General features: G+C 43.0%; 1 pseudogene; it reads left to right on the forward strand.

Annotated features, from left to right (window-relative positions):
• The window catches only part of LOC121841210, a 60609-nt pseudogene extending 47192 nt beyond the window's left edge, over positions 1–13417 (forward strand).
• Positions 13418–16066: the final 2649 nt, after the last annotated feature.

A 16066-nucleotide genomic window follows, 5' to 3' on the forward strand; every position in this document is an offset into this window, starting at 1 on the left:
GCGGACCCATTACGCACACAGGCAATGAGGCAGTAATCGCTGAGATCCTGGTTGAAGACAGCGGAGGTGTATTTGGAGGGCAAGTTGGTCAGGATAATATCTATGAGGGTGCCCATGTTTACAAATTTAGGGTTGTACCTGGTGGTTTCCTTAATAATTTGTGAGATTGAGGGCATCTAGCTTAGATTGTAGGACTGCTGGGGTGTTAAGCATATCCCAATTTAGGTCACCTAACAGTACGAGCTCTGAAGATAGATGGGGGCAATCAATTCACATATGGTGTCCATGGCACAGCTGGGAGCTGAGGGGGTCTATAACAGGCGGCAACAGTGAGAGACTCACATATGGTATATATTGTTCGGCTACCCAGGAGATGGGCCTAGCTCGAGGCTAGTTCCAGGCTAACTGGTGCTTCGGGACAGACGTTAGCCAGGAGTAGCCACTCAGATAGCGAGCAGTATAAGGCCATAGGCAAGAAAATGCTCATCCAGAGGCGGTGCTCTAGTGGCGGGAACCTTAATGCAGGGAAACTTAAATTTGTTTTTACCTCATTTCTGTGCAACTGTGACGAATCCCTTTTGGCCCGACAGTCTAGAGGGGGATGGTAATGAGACCCGTAACATAACTCATGCAAATTATAATTGTGACAAAGTAAAAGTGTGAACGAAATAACCACGACAACTGAAATTATACCGTCAAACTCAGGGTTTATTGTAAAACACACGGTAATGGGGGAGCAGGAAAAGGGGCTGAGCTGGACCCAAGGAAAGAAACAATAAGCATCCAAAACACCCTAAGCTAGACTAGCCTATTTTAACAACAGCTAACTAACTAACCAAAAATACAGTGGGTGGTCCGCCCAGTTCTAACTAGTGTTTTTAACAAAGTCTACCTACGGGTAGTGTATGCCCATGGGCGACTTGTCTTGGTTTCCCCTTTCGCACCAGCAATCAAACACAAACACCATAACTAAAAACAATACTCACAGGAGATGAAAGTGATTTTGAGGTGCTCAAACAAAAGAGAGGTTAAGACACAAAGAGAGTGAAACACAGAGACCTACAGACATGGCATTTACAGAGAGATTGAGCTCTAGAGCAAACAACTGATGGGGTTTTTAAACCAAGGGAAAGGAACTGTGATTGGGTAGGAAACAGGAGGAGGTGTGTCTTCTGATTGATGATTGATTGTTGTCTGATTGGGGAGTGATGATTTTCACCTGTGAGGGGAGAAGGAGAGAAAAGAAACACACACAGGATACTTGTATCCGTAACACTTGAATCCGTAACAGCAACCAGAGGAAAACAAATTGTAGCCTAATTTCACTCCATTTGGATATATCTGACGATAGTTCTATCCTCCTGATTTCTGCTAACAAGCGAAAACTAAAGCAGGAAGTACCAGTGACTCGCTGGATACTGAAGTGGTCAGATGACGCAGATGCTAAGCTACAGGACTGTTTTGCTAGCACAGACTGGAATATGTTCCGGGATTCATCCCATGGCATCGAGGAGTATACCACCTCAGTATAGATCCAAACGGCTTAACAGTTTCTAGCCCCATAAGACTGCTGACCAGCTAATCAAATGGACTATTTACAATCAATTTACTCCTACCTTCATGTACATATTACCTCAGTTACCTCGACTAATCTGTACCCTCGCACATTGACTCGGTACCAGTACCCCTGTATATAGCCTCCACATTGACTCTGTACCAGTACCCCTGTATATAGCCTCCATATTGACTCTGTACTGTAAAACCCTGTATATAGCCTCCCATTGACTCTGTACCCGTTACCCCCTGTACATAGCCTCCACATTGACTCTGTACTGTAAAACCCTGTATATAGCCTCCCCATTGACTCTGTACCGGTACCCCCTGTATATAGCCTCCACATTGACTCTGTACCGGTACCCCCTGTATATAGCCTCCACATTGACTCTGTACCATTACCCCCTGTATATAGCCTCCACATTGACTCTGTACCATTACCCCTGTATATAGCCTCCACATTGACTCTGTACCGTAACACCCTGTATATAGCCTCCACATTGACTCTGTACCGTAACACCCTGTATATGGCCTCCACATTGACTCTGTACCGTAACACCCTGTATATGGCCTCCACATTGACTCTGTACCGTAACACCCTGTATATAGCCTCCACATTGACTCTTTACCGTAATACCCTGTATATAGCCTCCACATTGACTCTGTACCGTAATACCCTGTATATAGCCTCCACATTGACTCTGTACCGTAATACCCTGTATATAGCCTCCACATTGACTCTGTACTGGTACACCCTGTATATAGCCTCCACATTGACTCTGTTATTGTTATTTTATTGTTGTTTTATTTTTTTTTTACTTTAGTTTATTTACTACATTTATTTAGTTTTTTTGTAAAACTGCATTGTTGGTTAAGGGCATGTCAGTAAGCATTGCACGTTGAGGTCTACACTTGTTGTATTCGGCGCATGTGACAACATGACAACATTTGATTGGAAAATGATCTGACCGGTCTACTGCATTTTTACATTGAGTTTTGGTGTGTATTCTTGTGTTAAAACATAATGAAAAGTAATGATGATAACAGTAATGTAATAACGATAATCATCCTTGCTATGTGCTTCTCTAGATCAACTTTGTCCTGTTTATTGGGATCATAGTCATTCTGGTCCAGAAGCTGCAGTCGCCTGACATCAGAGGGAATGAGTCCAGTATCTACTGGTCTGTAAGTACCTGGTCTTAGCTCTATGTCCCTCTATGTACCCAGTATCTATCTACCTGTACCTGGTCTTGTACCTGGTCTTAGCCCATACCTCTATGTCCAGTATCTAGCCCATCCTGTAATGTACCTGGTCTTAGCCCTTACCTCTCTATGTCCAGTGTCTACCTGTACGTACCTGGTCTTAGCCCTACCTCTATGTCCAGTATCTACCTGGTAAGTCCAGTATCTACCTGTAACCTGGTACCTGGTCTTAGCCCATCTTCTATGTCCAGTATCTACCTGTATGTACCCGGTCTTAGCCCATCCTCTATGTCCAGTATCTACCTGTATGTACCTGGTCTTAGCCCATCTTCTATGTCCAGTATCTACCTGTAAGTACCTGGTCTTAGCCCATCTTCTATGTCCAGTATCTACCTGTAAGTACCTGGTCTTAGCCCATCCTCTATGTACAGTCTGTAAGCTCTAGCCCATCTTCTATGTCCAGTATCTACCTGTATGTACCTGGTCTTAGCTCTACCTCTATGTCCAGTATCTACCTGTAAGTACCTGGTCTTAGCCCATCTTCTATGTCCAGTATCTACCTGTAAGTACCTGGTCTTAGCTCTACCTCTATGTCCAGTATCTACCTGTATGTACCTGGTCTTAGCCCTACCTCTATGTCCAGTATCTACCTGTAAGTATCTGGTCTTAGCCCATCCTCTATGTCCAGTATCTACCTGTATGTACCTGGTCTTAGCCCTACCTCCTTGTCCAGTATCTACCTTTATGTACCTGGTCTTAGCCCTACCTCTATGTCCAGTATCTACCTGTATGTACCTGGTCTTAGCCCATCCCTGTCCAGTATATACCTGTATGTACCTGGTCTTAGCCCATCTTCTATGTCCAGTATCTACCTGTATGTACCTGGTCTTAGCCCTACCTCTATGTCCAGTATCTACCTGTATGTACCTGGTCTTAGCCCATCCTCTATGTCCAGTATCTACCTGTAAGTACCTGGTCTTAGCACTACCTCTATGTACAGTATCTACCTGTATGTACCTGGTCTTAGCTACCTCTATGTCCAGTATCTACCTGTAAGTACCTGGTCTTAGCTCTACCTCTATGTCCAGTATCTACCTGTAAGTACCTGGTCTTAGTCCATCCTCTATGTCCAGTATCTACCTGTAAGTACCTGGTCTTAGTCCATCCTCTATGTCCAGTATCTACCTGTATGTACCTGGTCTTAGCCCTACCTCTATGTCCAGTATCTACCTGTAAATACCTGGTCTTAGCTCCACCTCTACAGCCACATGTCTATGAAGGCTGCTGGAATCTTTAGCTCATCGACATAATGTGGTCTGTTTATATTAGCCGCGGTCTAGTCTTTTATAAGAAGAGGTATTTAATGAGACTCTCTGATGTGCTGTATAGTTAAGACTTGTGTGTGTGACTGTGTGTGTTTTACTGGTGGTGTCTCTCTGTGTCTGTGTCTGTCTGTCTGTTGTCTGTCTGTCTGTCTGTCTGTCTGTCTGTCTGTGTCTGTCTGTCTGTTGTGTCTGTCTGTCTTTGTCTGTCTGTCTGTCTGTGTCTGTCCGTCTTTGGGTCTGTCTGTCTGTGTCTGTCGTGGTCTGTCTGTCTTTGGGTCTGTCTGTCTGTCTGTCTGTCTGTCTGTCTGTCTGTCTGTCTGTCTGTCTGTCTGTCTGTCTGTCTGTCTGTCTGTCTGTCTGTCTGTCTGTCTCTATTGTAGCAGCTGTGCTCAGAAATGCTTCAGTGAGCCCACTCAGGCTGTACAACATTCCTGCAGGATGTCAGAGCTATCAGTCATCACACTGTAAGTCTGTGTGTGTGTGTGTGTGTGTGTGTGTGTGTGTGTGTGTGTGTGTGTGTGTGTGTGTGTGTGTGTGTGTGTGTGTGTGTGTGTGTGTGTGTGTGTCTGTGAGTGTGTGTCTGTGTGTGTGTGTGAGTTTCCTCATATGTTAAAGTCTGTGTGTTATTCTTAGTCAGGTCAAATCAAATCTTATTTGTCGCATACACATGTTTAGCAGATGTTATAGCTAAATGTCTGTGTTCCTAGCTCCAACAGTGCAGTAATATCTAACAATTCACAACAAAACACACAAATCTTAAAGAAAAATAATGGAATTAAGAAATATATAAATATTAGTACGAGCAATGTCGGATTCCGCAGTAGAAATATATACAGTACCAGTCAAAAGTGTAGACCCACCTACTCATTCATTTTTTTCTTTATTTTTAACTATTTTCTACATTGTAGAATAATCGTGAAGACATCACAACTATGAAATAGCACGTATGGAATCATGTAGTAACCAAAAAAAGTGTTAAACAAATCAAAATATATTAAATATATTTAGATATAAAATAGATTCTTCAAAGTAGCCACTCTTGGCATTCTCTCAACCAGCTTCACCTGGAATGATTTTTCAACCATCTTGAAGAGTTCCCACATATACTGAGCACTTGTTGGCTGCTTTTCCTTCACTCTGCGGGCCAACTCATCCAAACCATCTCAATTGGGTTGAGGTTGGTGATTGTGGAGGCCAGGTCATCTGATGCAGCACTCCATCACTCTCCTTCTTGTTAAAATAGCCCTTACAAAACCTGGAGGTGTGTTGGGTCATTGTCCTGTTGAAAAACAAATGATAGTCCCACTAAGCGCAAACCAGATGGGATGGCATATCGCTGCAGAATGATGTGGTAGCCATGCTGGTTAAGTGTGCCTTGATTTCTAAATAAATCACAGACAGTGTAACCCACAAAGCACCATCACACTTCCTCCTCCATGCTTCACAGTAGGAACCACACATGCGGAGATCATCCGTTCACCTACTCTACGTCTCACAAAGACAAGGCGGTGGGAACCAAAAATCATCAGAACAAAGGACAGATTTCCTCCGGTCTAATGTCCATTGCTTGTGTTTCTTGGCCCAAGCAAGTCTCTACTTCTATGTGTGTGATTTAGTAGTGGTTTCTTTGCAGAAATTCAACCATGAAGGCCTGATTCACACAGTCTCCTCTGAACAGTTGATGTTGAGATGTGTCTGTTACTTGAACTCTGTGAATTTCTGAGGCTGGTAACTCTTATGAACTTATCCTCTGCAGCAGAGGTAACTCTGGGTCTTCCTTTCCTGTGGCGGTCCTCATGAGAGCCAGTTTCATCATAGCGCTTGATGGTTTTTGCGACTGCACTTGAAGAAACTTTCAAAGTTCATGACATTTTCCATATTGACTGAACTTCATGTCTTAAAAGTAATGATGGACTGTTGTTTCTCTTTACTTATTTGAGCTGTTCTTGCCATAATATGGACCTGGTCTTTTACCAAATAGGGCTATCTACTGTATACCACCCCTACCTTGTCACAACACAACTGATTGGCTCAAACATTTTAAGAAGGTGACTCCCTCATGAAGCTGGTTGGGAAAATGCCAAGAATTTGCAAAGCAGTCATCAAGGCAAAGGATCTCAAATATAACATATATTGTGATTTGTTTAACACTTTTTTGGAAACCACATGATTTATGTGTTATTTCATAGTTTTGATATCTTCACTATTATTCAACAATGTTGAAAAATAGTACTTGGCGCTCCAATACCGCTTGCCGTGCAGTAGCAGAGAGAACAGTTTATGACCAGGGTGGCTGGAGTCTTTGACAATTTTAGGGCCTTCCTCTGACACCGCCTGGTATAGAGGTCCTGGATGACAGGAAGCTTGGCCCCAGTGATGTACTGGGCAGTACGCACTACCCTCTGTAGTGCCTTCCGGTCGGAGGCCGAGCAGTTGCCATATGATGCAACCAGTCTGGATGCTCTCGATGGTGCAGCTGTAGAACCTTTTGAGGATCTGAGGACCCATGCCAAATATGTTCAGTCTCCTGATGGGGAATAGATTTGGTCTTTTCCTCTTCACGACTGTCTTGGTGTGTTTGTACCATGATTGTTTGTTGTTGATGTGGACTCAAAGGAACTTGAAGCTCTCAACCTGCTCCACTACAGCCCTGTCGATGTGAATTGCAGCGTGCTTGGCCCTCCTTTTCCTGTAGTCCACGATCATCTCCTTTGTCTTGATCACATTGAGGTTGTTGTCCTGGTACCACACGGCCAGGTCTCTGACCTCCTCCCTATAGGCTGTCTCGTTGTTGTTGTTGGTGATCAGACCTACTACTGTTGTGTTGTCTGAAAACTTAATGATTGAGTTGGAGGCGTGCCTGGCCATGCAGTCATGAGTGAACATGGATTACAGGAGTGGACTGAGCACGCACCCCTGAGGGGCCCCCGTGTTGAGGAATAGCAAAGTGGACATGTTCTGTCCTGCCTTCACCATCTGGGGGCGGCCCATCAGGAAGTCCAGGACCCAGTTGCAGAGGGCAGGGTTCAGACCCAGGGCCCCGAACTTAATGATGAGCTTGGAGAGGACTATGGTGTTGAAGGCTGAGCTGAAGTCAATGAACAGCATCTTACATTGGTATTCCTCTTGTCCAGATGGGATAGGGCAGTGTGCAGTGCGATGGCGACTGCATCATCTGTGGATCTATTGGGGCGGTATGCAAATTGAAGTGGGTAACAAAATGATAACAGAAGTGAGTGCTACAGGGCGATAGTCATTTAGTTCAGTTACCTTTGCTTTCTTGGGTACAGGAACAATGGTGGACATATTGAGACAAGTGGGGACAGCAGACTGGGATTGGGAGAGATTGAATATGTCCGCAAACACTCCAACCAGCTGGTCTGTGCATTCTCTGAGGACGCGGCTAGGGATGCCGTCGGGGCCGGCAGCCATGCGAGGGTTAACACGCTTAAACGTCTTACTCACATTGGCCACGCAGAGCGAGAGCAGTCTTCGGGTGTGGCCCCCATCGTTGGCACTGTGTTTTTCTCAAAGAAGGCGAAGAAGGAGTTTAGCTTGCCTGGGAGCATGAAGTGGCTGGTTTTCCCTTTGTAATCCGTGATTGTCTGGAGTCTCTGCCACTTAGGTCTCGTGTCTGAGCCGTTGCGTTGCCACTCCACTTTATCTCTATACTGACATTTTGCCTGTTTTATTGCCTTACGGACTGTTTGTATTCAACCATGTTCTCAGTCACCGTGGTTAAATGCATTTGTTAGCGCTTTCAGTTTTGCGCGAATGCTGCCATCTATTCACAGTATATGGTTCAGGTGGATATTAATAGTCACAGAGGGAACAACATCTCCTATGCACTTCCTGATGAACTCAGTTACTGTGTCAGTGTATACGTCAATGTTATTCTCAGAAGCAACCCGGAATCTGAGTGTTAGTCTTAGTCAGGTTGTAGTGGTGTTGTTGTCAGGAGGATGTCTGAGTGTTAGTCAGGTTGTAGTGGTGTTGTTGTCAGGAGGATGTCTGTGTGTTTGTCTTAGTCAGGTTGTAGTGGTGTTGTTGTCAGGAGGATGTCTGAGTCTTAGTCAGGTTGTAGTGGTGTTGTTGTCAGGAGGATGTCTGAGTGTTTGTCTTAGTCAGGTTGTAGTAGTGTTTTTGTCAGGAGAATGTCGGAGTGTTAGTCAGGTTGTAGTAGTGTTGTTGTCAGGAGGATGTCTGAGTGTTAGTCAGGTTGTAGTAGTGTTGTTGTCAGGAGGATGTCTGAGTGTTAGTCAGGTTGTAGTAGTGTTGTTGTCAGGAGGATGTCTGAGTCTTAGTCAGGTTGTAGTGGTGTTGTTGTCAGGAGGATGTCTGAGTGTTAGTCAGGTTGTAGTAGTGTTGTTGTCGGGAGGATGTCTGAGTCTTAGTCAGGTTGTAGTAGTGTTGTTGTCAGGAGGATGTCTGATTGTTTGTCTTAGTCAGGTTGTAGTGGTGTTGTTGTCAGGAGGATGTCTGAGTCTTAGTCAGGTTGTAGTAGTGTTGTTGTCAGGAGGATGTCTGAGTCTTAGTCAGGTTGTAGTAGTGATGTTGTCAGGAGGATGTCTGAGTCTTAGTCAGGTTGTAGTAGTGTTGTTGTCAGGAGGATGTCTGAGTCTTAGTCAGGTTGTAGTAGTGTTGTTGTCAGGAGGATGTCTGAGTGTTTGTCTTAGTCAGGTTGTAGTGGTGTTGTTATCAGGAGGATGTCTGAGTGTTAGTCAGGTTGTAGTAGTGTTGTTGTCAGGAGGATGTCTGAGTCTTAGTCAGGTTGTAGTAGTGTTGTTGTCAGGAGGATGTCTGAGTGTTAGTCAGGTTGTAGTGGTGTTGTTATCAGGAGGATGTCTGTGTGTTTGTCTTAGTCAGGTTGTAGTAGTGTTTTTGTCAGGAGAATGTCGGAGTGTTAGTCAGGTTGTAGTGTTGTTGTTGTCAGGAGGATGTCTGAGTGTTTGTCCTAGTCAGGTTGTAGTGGTGTTGTTGTCAGGAGGATGTCTGAGTGTTTGGCTTAGTCAGGTTGTAGTAGTGTTTTTGTCAGGAGAATGTCTGAGTGTTAGTCAGGTTGTAGTAGTGTTGTTGTCAGGAGGATGTCTGAGTGTTAGTCAGGTTGTAGTGATGTTGTTGTCAGGAGGATGTCTGAGTCTTAGTCAGGTTGTAGTGGTGTTGTTGTCAGGAGGATGTCTGAGTCTTAGTCAGGTTGTAGTAGTGTTGTTGTCAGGAGGATGTCTGAGTCTTAGTCAGGTTGTAGTAGTGTTGTTGTCAGGAGGATGTCTGAGTCTTAGTCAGGTTGTAGTGGTGTTGTTGTCAGGAGGATGTCTGAGTCTTAGTCAGGTTGTAGTAGTGTTGTTGTCAGGAGGATGTCTGAGTGTTAGTCAGGTTGTAGTGGTGTTGTTGTCAGGAGGATGTCTGTGTGTTTGTCTTAGTCAGGTTGTAGTGGTGTTGTTGTCAGGAGGATGTCTGAGTCTTAGTCAGGTTGTAGTAGTGTTGTTGTCAGGAGGATGTCTGAGTCTTAGTCAGGTTGTAGTAGTGTTGTTGTCAGGAGGATGTCTGAGTCATAGTCAGGTTGTAGTGGTGTTGTTGTCAGGAGGATGTCTGAGTGTTTGTCTTAGTCAGGTTGTAGTAGTGTTGTTATTAGTAGGATATATAATGTTGCCTGTTAGTTGTTTTTGTTGTGTGTTGGTTTCTCTTAGGTTGTGACAGGAATGTATTGGTTGTTCGACGGTTGTAAGAGTGTTGTATGGTTGTTGTTCTAAGGTTGTTACAGTGTAATGTTGTGTATTAGTTGTTCTAAGCTTGTAACAGTGATGTGTGTTCATTTTATTATAGTTGTATTAGTTGTGCTAAGATTGAAACAGTGCAATATTGTGTATTGGTTTATCTAAGGTTGAAACAGTATAACATTGTGTATTTGTTGTTCTAAGGTTGTGACAATGTTGTGTTGTGTATTCGTTTTGTATAAGTAGTAACAATATGATGTGTTGTTGTCAGGCGTCTGGCTCGGTCCACCCTTTTACTCATCCCCCTCTTCGGGATCCACTACACTGTGTTTGCCTTCTCACCAGAGGACGTCAGCAAGAAGGAGAGGCTGGTGTTTGAGCTGGGCCTGGGATCTTTCCAGGTAACACACTCCTTCTAAGACGGTGGGTTAGTGGAATAGCAGTAACTCTGAGAGCATTGTTGAAAAGTGCAATCGAACTGCTCATCTCTCTTCTTCTTTCCCTTTCCAGGGTTTTGTTGTGGCTGTCCTCTACTGTTTCCTCAATGGAGAGGTAGGAGGCTTCTTTACCCTCTCTAGACATGGTATCTGATGTGGATGGCATCTGATGATAGCATCAGCTGATTATAGCCCAGTGTCATTATGAATAACTGCCTGCAGTATTATACGAAGTAGTAGTGTTAGTAACCACCTAGTGGACTAGACTGTTACATTATAACTCTGTTATTGTTTATTAACCACCTAGTGGACTAGACTGTTACATTGTGACTCTGTTATTGTTTAGTAACCACCTAGTGGACTAGACTGTTACATTGTAACTCTGTTATTTTTTAGTAACCACCTAGTGGACTAGACTGTTACATTGTAACTCTGTTATTGTTTAGTAACCACCTAGTGGACTAGTCTGTTACATTGTGACTCTTATTGTTTAGTAACCACCTAGTGGACTAGACTGTTACATTGTGACTCTGTTATTGTTTAGTAACCACCTAGTGGACTAGACTGTTACATTGTGACTCTGTTATTGTTTAGTAACCACCTAGTGGACTAGACTGTTACATTGTGACTCTGTTATTGTTTAGTAACCACCTAGTGGACTAGACTGTTACATTGTGACTCTTATTGTTTAGTAACCACCTAGTGGACTAGACTGTTACATTGTAACTCTTATTGTTTAGTAACCACCTAGTGGACTAGACTGTTACATTGTGACTCTGTTATTGTTTAGTAACCACCTAGTGGACTAGACTGTTACATTGTGACTCTGTTATTGTTTAGTAACCACCTAGTGGACTAGACTGTTACATTATAACTCTGTTATTGTTTAGTAACCACCTAGTGGACTAGACTGTTACATTGTAACTCTTATTGTTTAGTAACCACCTAGTGGACTAGACTGTTACATTGTAACTCTGTTATTTTTTAGTAACCACCTAGTGGACTAGACTGTTACATTGTAACTCTGTTATTGTTTAGTAACCACCTAGTGGACTAGTCTGTTACATTATAACTCTGTTATTGTTTAGTAACCACCTAGTGGACTAGACTGTTACATTATAACACTGTTATTGTTTAGTAACCACCTAATGGACTAGTCTGTTACATTATAACTCTGTTATTGTTTAGTAACCACCTAGTGGACTAGACTGTTACATTGTAACTCTGTTATTTTTTAGTAACCACCTAGTGGACTAGACTGTTACATTATAACTCTGTTGTTGTCTGTTATTCCAGGTGCAGTCTGAGATCAAGAGGAAGTGGCGTAGCTGGAGGGTGAACCGGTACTTTACCGTGGATCTAAAGCATCAGCAGCGCCACCCATCCCTGGTCAGCAGTGGTGTCAACGGGGGAACACAGCTCTCCATGCTCAGTTCCAAGAGCTCCTCCGCCTTACAGATACGCATGGTGGGCCCCCTGGCCGAGACACCGTCCACACTCAACCTGCCCACCTGATTGTCTCAAACCCCTGGCCGAGACACCGTCCACACTCAACCTGCCCACCTGATTGTCTCAAACCCCTGGCCGAGACACCGTGCACACTCAACCTGCCCACCTGATTGTCTCAAACCCCTGGCCGAGACACCGTCCACACTCAACCTGCCCACCTGATTGTCTCAAACCCCTGGCCGAGACACCGTGCACACTCAACCTGCCCACCTGATTGTCTCAAACCCCTGGCCGAGACACCGTCCACACTCAAGCTGCCCACCTGATTGGCTGAGAACCCACCGGATTGTGTAATTGGCTCAGACCCCTCACCAACCACTTATCTTCCCAGACAATTCAGATTCATGTCCTTTAGTTATCTTTAGAAAATAAGAAGAGTTGATGCTCTCTTTCAAATAATATGTTCAAACATAAAGTGACTAACTCCTCCCACTAGCCAGGCTCTCTCATATAGTAACTAACTCCTCCCACTAGCCAGGCTCTCCCATAGAGTAACTAACTTCTCTCACTAGCCAGGCTCTCTGATAGAGCAACTAACTCCTCCCACTAGCCAGGCTCTCTCATATAGTAACTAACTCCTCCCACTAGCCAGGCTCTCTCATATAGTAACTAACTCCTCCCACTAGCCAGGCTCTCTCATAGAGTAACTAACTCCTCCCACTAGCCAGGCTCTCTCATATAGTAACTAACTCCTCCCACTAGCCAGGCTCTCTCATAGAGTAACTAACTCCTCCCACTAGCCAGGCTCTCTCATAGAGTAACTAACTCCTCCCACTAGCCAGGCTCTCTCATATAGTAACTAACTCCTCCCACTAGCCAGGCTCTCTCATAGAGTAACTAACTCCTCCCACTAGCCAGGCTCTCTCATAGAGTAACTAACTCCTCCCACTAGCCAGGCTCTCTCGTAGAGTAACTAACTCCTCCCACTAGCCAGGCTCTCTCGTAGAGTAACTAACTCCTCCCACTAGCCAGGCTCTCTCATAGAGTAACTAACTCCTCCCACTAGCCAGGCTCGCTCATATAATGTGATATAAATGTATTCTTTGACATGAACAATATATTCACCAAATAATTACAAATCTAAAATGTGATGCCATATTGTGGCTTTTGCTGTTATTCTACATCATGTAGTGCCATACAGGTTGTCTCCTCTGAGGTCGTGACCTGACACAGAGCCATATATAGAGAGAGAGACCAACCAGATCTCTATAGCTCTGATATGATCAGGATCCAGAGAGAGACCAACCAGATCTCTATAGCTCTGATATGACCAGGATCCAGAGAGAGAGACCAACCAGATCTCTATAGCTCTGATATGACCAGGATCCAGAGAGAGAGACCAACCAGATCTCTATAGCTCTGATATGACCAGGATCCAGAGAGAGACCAACCAGATCTCTATAGCTCTGATATGACCAGGATCCAGAGAGAGACCAACCAGATCTCTATAGCTCTGATATGGCCAGGATCCAAAGAGAGAGACCAACCAGATCTCTATAGCTCTGATATGACCAGGATCCAGAGAGAGAGACCAACCAGATCTCTATAGCTCTGATATGACCAGGATCCAGAGAGAGAGACCAACCAGATCTCTATAGCTCTGATATGACCAGGATCCAGAGAGAGACTAACCAGATCTCTATAGCTCTGATATGACCAGGATCCAGAGAGAGACCAACCAGATCTCTATAGCTCTGATATGACCAGGATCCAGAGAGAGAGACCAACCAGATCTCTATAGCTCTGATATGACCAGGATCCAGAGAGAGAGACCAACCAGATCTCTATAGCTCTGATATGACCAGGATCCAGAGAGAGACCAACCAGATCTCTATAGCTCTGATATGACCAGGATCCAGAGAGAGACCAACCAGATCTCTATAGCTCTGATATGACCAGGATCAAGAGAGAGAGACCAACCAGATCTCTATAGCTCTGATATGACCAGGATCCAGAGAGAGAGACCAACCAGATCTCTATAGCTCTGATATGACCAGGATCCAGAGAGAGAGACCAACCAGATCTCTATAGCTCTGATATGACCAGGATCCAGAGAGAGACCAACCAGATCTCTATAGCTCTGATATGACCAGGATCCAGAGAGAGAGACCAACCAGATCTCAGACATGTCTGTGTAACGCTTCAGTAACTATTTTAACGTAGATGTTTTATGTCTTTGAAAAATAAGTTGGTGAAATGTGGTCCTTTATTTTCTATATCAGCCATCGGTACACAGTATGTCAACACAATGAAAACAGCTCATGGTTCAATGTGGACAAAACATTAGGAACACTCTGCTCTTTCCATGACAGACCGACCAGGAGAATCCAGGTGAAAGCTATGATCCCTTATTGATGTCACTTGTTAAATCCACTTCAAATCAGTGTAGATGAAGGTGAGGAGACCAGTTAAAGGATGATTTTTAAGCCTTGAGACATGGATTGTGTATGTGTGCCTTTCAGAGGGTGAATGATTAGGACAAAATATGGAAATGCCTTAGAACGGAGGAGTAGGTACCAGGCGCACCGGTTTGAGTGTCAACAACTGCAACGCTGCTGGGTTTTTCACGCTCAACAGTTTCCCATCTGTACCAAGAGAGGTCCACCACCCGAAGCACATCCAGCCATCTTGACACAACTGTGGTCGCACATGGGCCAGCATCCCTGTGGAACGATTTCAACACCTTGTAGAGTCCACACCCGGATGATTTGAGGCTGTTCTGAGGGGAAAAAGAGGTGCAACTCAATATTAGGATGTGTTCTTAATGTTTGATATACTCAGTGTAGTATGTAATAACTGTTTTTGCTTCTTTGTTTTTTATTTTTACAATTTGAGCAGTGTTGATATGTAATGATATGGTGTTATGATATAGTGTTATCATATGGTGTAATGATATGGTGTTATCATATGGTGTTATCATATGGTGTAATGATATGGTGTTATCATATGGTGTAATGATATGGTGTTATCATATGGTGTAATGATATGGTGTTATCATATGGTGTTATGATATGGTGTTATCATATGGTGTAATGATATGGTGTTATCATATGGTGTTATCATATGGTGTTATCATATGGTGTAATGATATGGTGTTATCATATGGTGTTATGATGCGGTGTTATCATATGGTGTAATGATATGGTGTTATCATATGGTGTAATGATATGGTGTTATGATGTGGTGTTATCATATGGTGTAATCATATGGTGTAATGATGTAGTGTTATCATATGCTGTTATCATATGGTGTAATCATATGGTGTTATCATATGGTGTTATGATGATATTAATAAGCAGTGTTAATAAGGACAAAACAGACCTCGTCGACAAACGGTTGAAAGCAGATGGCTGTGTTAATTTTCTGGTAATTTTCAGACGATTCTCCGTGTTGAATCAGCAGCTTTTATCGCCACCCAGCAGGGGATCTGCACAGCCGCCGTCCGTTATGTTGTGCATTGTCCTTCAGGATTACATTTCATCTGAGGATCTGAGTCCTGATCTGTAGAGTTCATCCTATGTTATATAAGATATAAATATAAAACGTCCTCTCTTTCTCTTCTACTCTCAAATAGATGTATTGGCTAGAAATATGGTTTTAACATTGTATTTTATAATACCAAGCTTATAAAGGTTATTTTTTTTTCTTTTTACAATTATTGAGGAGACCAGGTTGTCCAAATGACTTTTCTTTAATTCTACATTTATAGATTCCCATTCCAAAGTGCCTGTTGGTCACCATACGACAGAAGGCTCCTAGATGTATCTATTTGCTTTATTTCTGCAAAGAACGTGAGAAGTGGAATTAGGTTCCTTTCAAGTAATGTTTTTTTCTGAAATGATTCCAAAATGTCTGCCAATAAAAAGGACAAAATCTAGAATGGAAATCATAGATCACTGCACTGTATATAATCGTTGTGTCCAAAAAGGATTTATTTTCTCTGTATATGAATGTAAAGAACATCTTTATGAACTGAAAAGATATGCTGGTCTGAACTGATGTCATGAAACATGTCTGAACCTGTAGTAGTATTATATATGCTAACCTGTAGTAGTATTTTATATACTAACCTTTAGTAGTATTATATATACTAACCTGTAGTAGTATTATATATACTAATCTGTAGTATTATTATATATACTAACCTTTAGTAGTATTATATATATACTAACCTGTAGTATTATATATACTAATCTGTAGTAGTATTATATATACTAACCTGCAGTATTATTATATATACTAATCTGTAGTATTATATATACTAATCTCTAGTAGTATATATATTATATATATATATATATACTAACCTGTAGTCGTATTATAT

The sequence above is a fragment of the Oncorhynchus tshawytscha genome, linkage group LG28 (assembly GCF_018296145.1).
Source record: "Oncorhynchus tshawytscha isolate Ot180627B linkage group LG28, Otsh_v2.0, whole genome shotgun sequence".
In the NCBI taxonomy this organism is placed as follows: Eukaryota; Metazoa; Chordata; class Actinopteri; order Salmoniformes; family Salmonidae; genus Oncorhynchus; species Oncorhynchus tshawytscha.